Genomic DNA, 10,523 nt, shown 5'->3' with positions numbered 1-10,523 from the left:
GCACCGCTGTCTGCCAGAGTCTTTCATTTAAGTTACAGAATTCCAAGAAGGAATATAATTTCCCTCAAATCATTTTTTATGAAGGAAGGAAAAGAGTAAACTATTGGGGATGGGCTACAAGCACTCATGACAAGGTAACAGAAAATCTATAATTTTCCCTAAATTGGTAGTAAAAATGACTACAGAAATCTGTAAAATCATACTAGGTAACATAGTACAGTTCACCAAATTGTCTTTTTGAAAAACTTAAAGTTCTTGGAAAGCAATATCTGGATTTTAAAAACTTCAGTTGCCAATATTAAGAGTTACTAGTTATTGAGGTTTTACCATGCTAAGGCTTGTGTAGCTGTTTTTACATAGTAACTCTGGTCCCCACAACAAGTTGTCAACGTATTTTCATTCTAATTTGAAAGAAGAAAAATTAAAGGAAATAGATAAATAATTTACCAGAGGTCATGTTCAAAATACATTAATGATTTAACTAGTTTTGATGTAAACAATTTTATTGCTGTTTCTTGCTTTTTTCTACATTTGTTATTAATCATTTTTTGCTGGCTCTAGGAACACATTTAAACCAGAATTATTTAAAAACCAAAATAGACTCCTCTAGACCTTTCTTCTCTTCCCTGGCTTTTTTTTTTTTTTTGACCTGATAATTCTCAAAATCCCTCTATTCTCCATTTCAGGTATCTAATTTTTATTTATCTTCTTATTCCCAAATTATTGCTCAACTAAATTTCAAGGTTACACTCCTTGAAAGCAACATGCAGATTTTAGAAGCGAAGACTTCATATAAGTGCATACCTGTGATTGGTCCTCCAGTTTGCAAACTAAGTTACATAGGTTTGGAAGGTAACTTGTCTTCCCTTGAAGACATCCTTTTGTACCAAATTTCTTTACCAGCATGCTAATTGCCATCACCTTTTTTTTTTGTTGTTGTCATTTAATTGTTGTCAACAGCACTTGAGTTAATGTTTATGTCTATCTTTTAAATAAATAAGAACTTACGGTGGCTAGAGAGGGCAGAATTTTAATACTATGTCTTCTTTTCAAAGCAGATGCATTTTAATTCAGATAACTGAAAACCACTCAAACTCCTGACCACAAAAATGACCTGTTAATTAATTGTTGATAAGTCATTAATACTCTTTATGAAGTTTTAAAAGGCATTACTAGGGACTGATAAAATTATTAAAATTTGAAAAATTAGCCCTGAACAGATGAGTGAGATATTTTACTATCTTTTAAGGCAGATAATGTACTTGAATATTAAATGGGTGGAACTGTGCCATTTTGCAAAGGGTGGCTTTTTCAAACATTTGCATGGCATTTGTAAAACCATTCATCCTCTAATGGTTTTTCTTTTCCTTTGTTTTCAACCAGAACTGTCTTACTTTCATTTTCAAAAATCTAAAACAGAAGAGAAAAAATATATATAAAAATCCAGGCTAGTGTAGTATTAAAACTGCATTAGATGCCATAAAACACATAACAGAGGACTGATGACAAGAATAATTTAAGAAACTAAATATAACTGGGACTGGCTTCTTTACCATTTCCGTAGCCCTGTAATACGGAAGTGGGCATCACTGTTTCTTCTTAGATAATTTTCTAAGTTTGAACAAGATAATAGAGGTCAATGCTTTGTAAAGCATAAAACATTAATTTCATCATGGTATGATAATTACAGCTGTAAATCAGACTGCTTGATCACATAGTTAAAGTTTTAGACATTCTCTACAGAAATGCAAACTTTCTACGTAATTATGTATGGGCATATAAGCACTATAATTTTGCATTCTCTTAAATTAAAATTAAGATTTAGCAACACGCAGTTGAAATATACTGTAGAGATCTGTCAGATTCTATAGAAATATAATTCTCTGGTACTAGCTAACACACATTATCCTTGTGGGAATACATAGGCAATTTCAATGATGTTACATAACTTCTTCCTTGAGATTCGAAAAGTTTTAGACTGAGCTTCCAAAACACATTAATTATGTCAAGGCTCTCACAAAGGCAGACATCCAGGAAGTCTGGTATCTGTGCTGCTCTGCTAAAGTGAGGCACATTAAGCGGCCTGCAGACTTCCTTTCCTTTCTTCTATATATTCAGACAATTGATTAATGATGGCAAAAAAAAAAACACAGTAAGACCCACAGTATCTTAAGATAGCATAAGGTTTCCCCCCCCAGTTTCTTGGGACTATCATTTTTATTATAGCAAAAAAGAAAATACAGATAACTTAGACTTAGCATCACAATCATCTCTGAAGCCAACATCATTTATTCCAACTTGGAAATAACTATTATGATCAATCAGGCATTTAAAATTGAGCCACTTCAACTGTTTGAAAATTAATATACATATTTCATTTGATTTTCCCTTCATAGTCTATCTCCTTTTGGGCCCAGGAGATAGAAATTATTCGTAATATAGTCACAGACAGTTTCCTTCAGCATATTCCTAGAAAATAGACTATGTTAGAAAGTTACAAGGTAATTACATATTGCTGTGCTTTCAGTTGTGGACACATCCTAATTCTAGAGATGTTTAAGTGTCAAAAATTGTGACTGAGATATATATTATAAATATTGTATATGTGTGTGTATGTGAGAGAAGGGGGAAGAAGAAGTAGAAGACAAGTTAAAACTTCACAGTAGAAAAATTCAGTGAGTGAAAAAGTTACTTCTAGAGGTACTCTATCAGCACAATTATTTAAATATATTCTTTGCAAGTTTTAAGTGAAAGCAAATATTTCAGGTATTTGATTTTATTTCAACATTCCTATCATGAACCATTAGGCCTGACATTCTAGAGTGAGAACAAGTAAGATTTATCAACAGGCAAACGACATGGGTTAATCACCAGGAGGGATAATGTATCTTGAAGAAGCAAAGAGTATTTTTGACATTCTGTTGACAGAGAGAAAAAATGGGTTAATGATTTTGTTTCCTGCATTGTCAAGCTATAGACCATAAACTATGGGTATTATTTTTACTTTTTTACTTTCCATTCATTCTTTAATCTCAACCAGCATGACAACCCCTTTCCACTGAATAAGTATTTTTTAAAACTTACAAACTTACTAAGTTTTAAATTACAAATTCTTTGCTTATTCTTTCTCTTCCTTTTTAAGCAGCATATGAGACAGTGATGATTCTTTTTTTCTTGAAAATCATCTTTTTTCTGGGATTAAATCTCTGAGTTATCCTATTTCCTTTTCACCTTTTCCCACCTTTCCAAAGCAGGAGTCACAAACACAGGTACCAGAGCCAGGCCAGTAATACCCAGGAGAAAGCAGGTAGAGTCCCAGTAGGTGAATTGCCAGAGTGGATGGGACTATGATCAACTAGGAAGTGCCTGCCCCTCCCCCACCACCCCTAAAAGATTTGAGCTAGTTTTTTCCCCTGATATCTTACATATTGAATTACATATTTTAGAAGGAATTTGCCTGTTCAGCAAAACACATTAGCTTTATTTAAGGCTGTCAGTGTGTAATGACTGCTCTAGTAATCTTGATTTCATTTAATGGTTTTCCTTTCTCTATATCCTCTGAAATGTACAAAATTTAACATGTTTCTGCCCATAGTCTTCTTGGCTTTCCCCTTTCGAGTCTTCTTAGTCATCTCATCCAACCCATCCTGATGTTGATGGGTCTCAGATCTACACAACTATCTTTCCTTTGAGTTTCTGGGATCTGATTTTCCAGTAGATAATTGTTCATGCTTGTCCTGCTCTGTTGGGGACCACTTTGTGTGGTATCGGGAATGGTAGCCCCGTGCGAGCCAGGCCCTGAGAGGGGCATGTTCCAGCCTCTACTGGAACGCCAGGAATGCTGGGAGGCAGGGATGACCCAATGTTAACACCAAGGGTTCCCATGGGAAATCTGGCCTAAGTAATGCATTGTATCCTCTAGAGCTTCCTCTGCTTTTCAGGGCCCTGATAAGGAAAACCAGTTGCATAACTTCGAGGCTGGAGAGAGAATTCCTGAGTCCTTGAACCATGCCTTAATAACCATCTGGTGTTTTTGTGTCTAGCAGACCCTAACCTAAGGCTGATCTTTATGTTTCTTCTATTGTTATCTGTAATCAATGTCTGTTTTTCATCAACTGTATCCCTCTGACTCTAATTGATGAGCTATGCATGTATGCTATATACTCTTGTGCAAATCTCAATAAAAGCAACTTCAGGGAGGGGCTTGCATCACTAGAGGGAATCACCACCCCTTTCTCCTGGCAGACCAAGTGTGTCTGGAACTACTTATTGCTTCATTCACAATGGCTGGGAAGGCTCCGTGGGACGGGGTCCCCCTCACTGCTCAGCACATCTCCAGCTGTACAAACTAAATAATTTTCAAACATTAGTCATTCACTGTCCACATATATTCATTAAAACCTGTGACTTGGGTTCCAATCATAACTCCCTCACTTACTAACCTTAGGTAAATTAATACTTTACCTCTCTGCGCCTCACTTTCCCTACCTGGAAATGGGCATAATAGTAGTCCCTACCTTACAAGATTAGCATAAGGATTAAAATTATTGACTAAATAGCAGAACCCCTAATATTTTTTCCCCAGATTTGTGGAAGGAACTTCAAATCAATGTGTGCTAAATAATTTACTCAGGCCTGCTAACAGAGTGTTAATCTAATTTTGTGATTCTTAGCGGTTCAATTACTTTGAGGGTATATAACATGTGGTACAAATTAATTTTTAAAGAATGAAAAAGGTTTTCTTTAAAGAGAAAGTTTTTTTTAACTGAGTAAATTAACTGACTATAACTATGTGCCATTCCAAAGGTATAAGAAATATTAACCTATTTAATCCTCATAAGAATCTGATCAAATAAGTCCTTTAGTAGCCCCATTTTATTTTTTATTATTTTTAAGTTTTTGTTCTATTACAGTTATCTCACTCTTCCCCCAAAGCTCTCCCTGACCTGTCCACCCCCCGCTCCCACAGTCAATCCCCACCCTGTTGTCCACGTCCGTGGGTCATTTATACCTGTTCCTTGACTAGACAATTCCCCTTCTTTCCCCTCTTATTCACCTCTACCTTCCTCTCTGTCACTGTCAGTCTGCTCTGTGTATCTATGCCTCCAGTTCTATCTTGCTGATTTGTTTCCCAGACAAAACAAACAAACGAACCCAATTTTACATGTGGTGGGATGGAGGCTCATTAGGAACTTACCAAATGTAACAGAGAGCCTAAGTGGAGGAGCCGGAGTAAGAGTTCAGGCGGTCTGGTCCAAGGTTGCAGTGAGTCAGTACTGTCTTAGGTACCAGCTTTGAGTTGTCAGGGACGGCCGCCTTCATCCTGCCCTCTCATGGAATGCCTTCCCTGAACTTTAAGCCCAGTGTAGAGGGTTTTGGGAGGATCACTTTGACTGCTGGATATGTACCTTCTGGGAAACTGGGAAACATATGAGCTGGTAGGAGACTCCCATTCGAAGATGAAAGACTAGAGAGTGAAGCTTCCATTAGAGGAAAAATACAGGGATGTTTTTCTCAAAGGCCACGTGCCTGCCTCCTACAAGTCATCTTGGAAGGGGGACCATGAGGAAAAGGGTTAAAGGACAAGAGCAAGGTGGGGACAGAGTAAAGTGCCCATGCCTGAAACTGGGGTAACCCTGGACTCCAGGCAAGAGAACAAGATTTAAATTGAACTTAAAATTAAAGTTTTAATTAGATAGAACTATCCTTTTTAATTGGATCATACAATAAAAATTGCAAGTGACTAGAAAAGTTATGGGCTCTTTCTGGTACTTCATCCAGAAGCAGGAAAAAAATGATCCACAGTGAAGCTGAGCAGAGCAAAGGCGGGATGATGCTCGGCACATCTTGGGTGAAGCAGCAATCATTTGCTCTTCGGCCCTCCTTGTTACTTCAAAAAAAAAAGGCTACATTCTCTAATATGGCAACCAGCATTTTTTCACCATTTGACTCTTACTTCTACCCCCTTTACTTTCATCTTGCACTACATTCAAACCTAAATCCAGTCATACTCCAATGATATACACAAAATTCATGTGCATCATTTCACACCATTAGGCCATTTTTTGCCTCATGTTAGGCACTCTGCCTGGCACGGACTTTATTCAAGCCCACCCTTCAAATTTTACTCAGTTCTTCAAGGTTCAGCTGATATCCTACCTCCTCAGTGAAGCATTCAGAGAGCCCCCCCCAAATGGGCTTAGTCACAATATCCTATCACACATCTATTATTTCACCCTCTCTTAAAATACAATTAAAATCAGTGGCTTATACACTTTTGTCACCTACTAAATTGTAAATAAATTCCTTGAGGAAAGGAAGACATTTTATCTTTTTTAGTATTCCATATAACACTTAGAAATGATATGCACACAGCAGGCTCAATAAACAATAACAAAATTAAAATTTAACGACTGTTATAACCTGAAACCTTTCTCACATTCAAAGCACTGTGCAAAATTTTCAGGACTATCTATACCATATAGACCTTCTAAAGATGTACTATGTATTAACCTATTTAAGCCTCATAAAAATCTGATGAGATAGGTTCTTTTTAAGTCTCATTTTGCAAATGAAGAAACTAAGGCAAAATAAGTACTTGCCTAATGTAACAGTGTGAGTGGAGAAACATGAGTGGTCAAGAGATATAAAGGCTTTTTAAATAAATAAATAAATAAAATGAATTAGTGATATCTGGACACAGTCATATCAAAAAGCAATATAGAGTAAAATGTTCCACATGTCATGCTGGTCCTTATATTTAAATATTAAGGAATTATGGCACTAGAATGAATATATGCCAAATAAGTAAAAATAAATATTCATTTTTGAGTAGATACAAATTTCAAAGTGGACCATGAGCCCAACAAATAACTCACAAAGTATGTTTGTGCAAGTGTGTATCAAATGTGTATATATTGGTCAGTAGAACTTCTGAATGACTCACTTTGTGGAAGTAAGAATTTGTTTTGTGCTCTTCCAGATATTCAATTCAGGGCTCTAGAAGCAAACAGCTAAAATAATCATGAATTGCTATAGGCAGATAGCCAGCTATATTCACCAACATATAAAGAGAATTTTAAATGCAGTTAAGATTGAGGAGTCCTTATATAAGCAAAAAAAGGACAGGCCACTCAGCATCTGCAAAATGCAAAAAAAAATTCTTCTGGTTGTTATTTATGTTAGGTGATGAACAGGACTTACAATTACCTTCTGATTTACAGCACCTGCCATGAGGCTCAGTCTAGCTGGGCAGGGGGGTATCCTGGCCAGTATCATGGTCCCACTGAGAACTGTTATTACTGATGTGGTGCAGCAAGCAGCTTAGGCTGTGCAAATAGGCTGGGCACACTGCAAACACACAGAGGAAAGGGACCCTCCTTCCATCCTGAAACAGAGCGGAGGCTGCCATGGCACCTGACGTTTCAACAATACTCTTGGGCTGTATCAGTCACTCTTTCTGAAATCTACAAATGTGAGGCCAAAAAGAGAATGACCTTAATCAAACTTTTTGACTATTCGGTTTTTTTCCTAATGGAATGTTAACTTTCTCTATGTATTTTCAGTTTTATGCCAGGAAGCTATAATATTTAATATTAACAATATAGTCTTTTATAAATATGTAGTTGTGTATGTACTGATTATCTGAGTCCTCAAACACTAATTGCATATAAGTTACGTTGGACAAGTTACTCAGTTCTTCCCTGAGTTCATTTCCTCATCTGTAAAATGGGGAAAACCAAAGTAATTAGTTGTCCTGAGGATTAGATGAGCAAATTGCTGAACAACACATAGCACAATGAACACAGAATAGACTCAATCACTCAGTTTACATCAGTGTTGGGTAATACATTATCACTATACAGGATGTCTATATTTACTATTTAGTGTTACTTAGTAAACATTGAATTGCATATTATTACATCAATATTGTATATTATACATTACCCAGTCCTTTCCTTTTAGCTACAGAAACTAAGAGCCAGAGATATGTACTCACTTTTCTGAGTGGTTCTGTTGTATTTAAAAGACTGCATACATTGGAGATGAGTACAGAGATACATATATCTAGAATCTTGAGAGGAATCTAAAGAATCATAAAACATCATCATCGCCTGATGTTGTTAGTCTTCTAAACCTTTGAAGAGCTTCTTCCATAAAGTGCTTTTGGAAATGGAATAGATACCGAAGAAGTTTTGCCACTGATCTCATCTTAGACGTCCTGACAATTCAGACCAGTGCAGTGTACGCACTGAATATTTCTCAGTACTATAAACTGTGTTTCTCATGTCTTTTTTTACTTGGTGGATTATTTCTATGAAACTTTAATCCCAAGCTTCTTTACTAAATTGTTAAGAATGTTCTTTAATTGAATCTAGTGTATCTTTAATGAGCATCCTTTGTATATCAATAGCTGAGGAATGAAAAAAACAAATGATAGCTTTAATCATGTACCAACAGAAAATTACAATGTTATTGACATGCTATAGAAAGAAGGGGTTTAGTGACTTTTTTTTTTTGGTTTCCATATGCTGAAAAATAAAAATCCCTGAAGAACTTAAACAGGCAATAAAACATTTATTAGTAGGAAGATTAATGAACAACGGCACCACATTTTAAAAGCACACACTCCTTGGGGGAATGGGTAAAGCATATGGGAAATGTGTGAAAGTGGTCAAAATGGTGTCAGGGCAGAGGGAGGGTGGGCCTTTAGGAGCCACAGTCTTTATGGAATTCTATCATTAGTAGGTCACTGAAGGTTATAAAGTAGTAATGGGATTAACTTCACTTTTAAAGATTTAAATGAGACATTATAGAAAGTGGTAAGAATACAGGAAAGAGCAGCTCTTGGGCCTCCTTCAATGGCTCTGTGCTAAAAATAAGCAAAAACCACAGCTAATTTGAATATTAACTGTTTGAAAACAGGACAAATAACCTGATGACAACTCCTCAGCTTTATGCCTTTCTATCAGTGCAGCAAGGCTCCCTTCTGTTTCTGCAGACGATGGAATACGAACTCACTGGCAATGACATACCCATCAGTCCTCAACCATATCCCTATTGAAAAACTGAATTTGCACAATAGCTTTTTGAAAGGCCCGTCACTTCGTCAGTGCGGCCTCTCTGTCGCACTTCTCTGTGGGAGCTGACATTTTGCTGATACTTCATCGGGCTGGACTGCCTGCCGAGAACCAGATTGGTAAGGGATATGCACCTCACTGCTGGAAAGGATGGGAAATGTATTATTTAAATACAATTTATTTACAGCAACTTTAAAAATCAGATTTAGAGTTGCTTCAGAGAGGCTAGAAGCATATTATTGCACCTTACCTCTTCATGTTTGACGATGCGTAAGACTTTTAATTTTTCTTTTAATAGTTTTTTATGTGTTTGCTGTCTTATTTTGTTCAACATGTACTCATTTTTTTTTCTGCCTTCTTTTTACAACACTGTGTCATAAAGAAAATGCCAGCCCTGGTTTATGGTAGGTGGGTTACAGGTACTTGGAATTCAGGTTACTGGTCGTTTAAGCAAACAAATGATCCCCCTAGCTTTGGGTCAATATTCCAACTTATGGATTATGTAAATATGTAAAGTAGTAAATATACAAATTCTAGAGAGAAAGAATGAGGAGGTGTCTACAATACAGCAATCCAACATTTTTTGTGTTTTTGAATCTTGAAGCAGCTGAGCTAAACAATTCATTTTTTTTTTTGTTTGTTTTAAAAATAGGCTAAATAAAGTGAAATTTTTGTTGGCTGGAACTATTTATTTTTTGGTTAATTATTTCAACCACAAAGGTCAAACTAGTTATCTTTAGAAATAGCTAAGTAAACTGGACACCTAAAAAGTAATCATTTCTTAATATCAAAAGAGAAAGCGAAATTAAGAAATCATTCTCTCTATCCAGAATACAGTATTTGCCATCCAGTGCTACACTGGTGCTGTTAGTAACAGCTCGGGAAAGCCTATTGTTAAGTTTTCAGGAATTTTTGTGAACCGGTTTGCATTATGTTGATTACTTAAAATCTCCATGGAGGGAGCATTGCACGGTGGAAACTGGAAAATGCTACAAACAAGGGCTTTTATATTTCAGAGACCAGTTAACATCGACCAGCTTACCTCTACAGAAAGTTTACACCTGTGCTCAGTATGGTTTTACTATATTTAATATTTAATCATTACCATTTCATTATGATTCATCATTTCACGATGTTTGATTATATGATATTTAAAGCATAAATTGTACTTGTAATTAGCGTCTTCCTGCTAGCGCCTTTCCCATTCTCTCTTGTTTTCTGTCCTTCAGAAGTGGAGGGGCCTATATTGTAAATGCTCATAAAAATACGGCAGAATTCAGAGAAGTAATAACAAAATGACTGAGGGATAGAAATGGAACCTCTATAGAGAGGGCAATGAAGTGTTCATAGAAAACATTGCAGGCACCCCTTATTTTATTGCTCTTCGCTTTATTGTGCAGATAATGCCTTATTTTACAAACTGAAGGTTTGCCTCAACCCTGC

This window comes from Pteronotus mesoamericanus, unplaced genomic scaffold (assembly GCF_021234165.1).
Source record: "Pteronotus mesoamericanus isolate MK-2021 breed Mesoamerican mustached bat unplaced genomic scaffold, CSHL_Meso_final contig_116, whole genome shotgun sequence".
Lineage (NCBI taxonomy): Eukaryota > Metazoa > Chordata > Mammalia > Chiroptera > Mormoopidae > Pteronotus > Pteronotus mesoamericanus.
Note: the sequence above shows the minus strand (reverse complement) of the source record.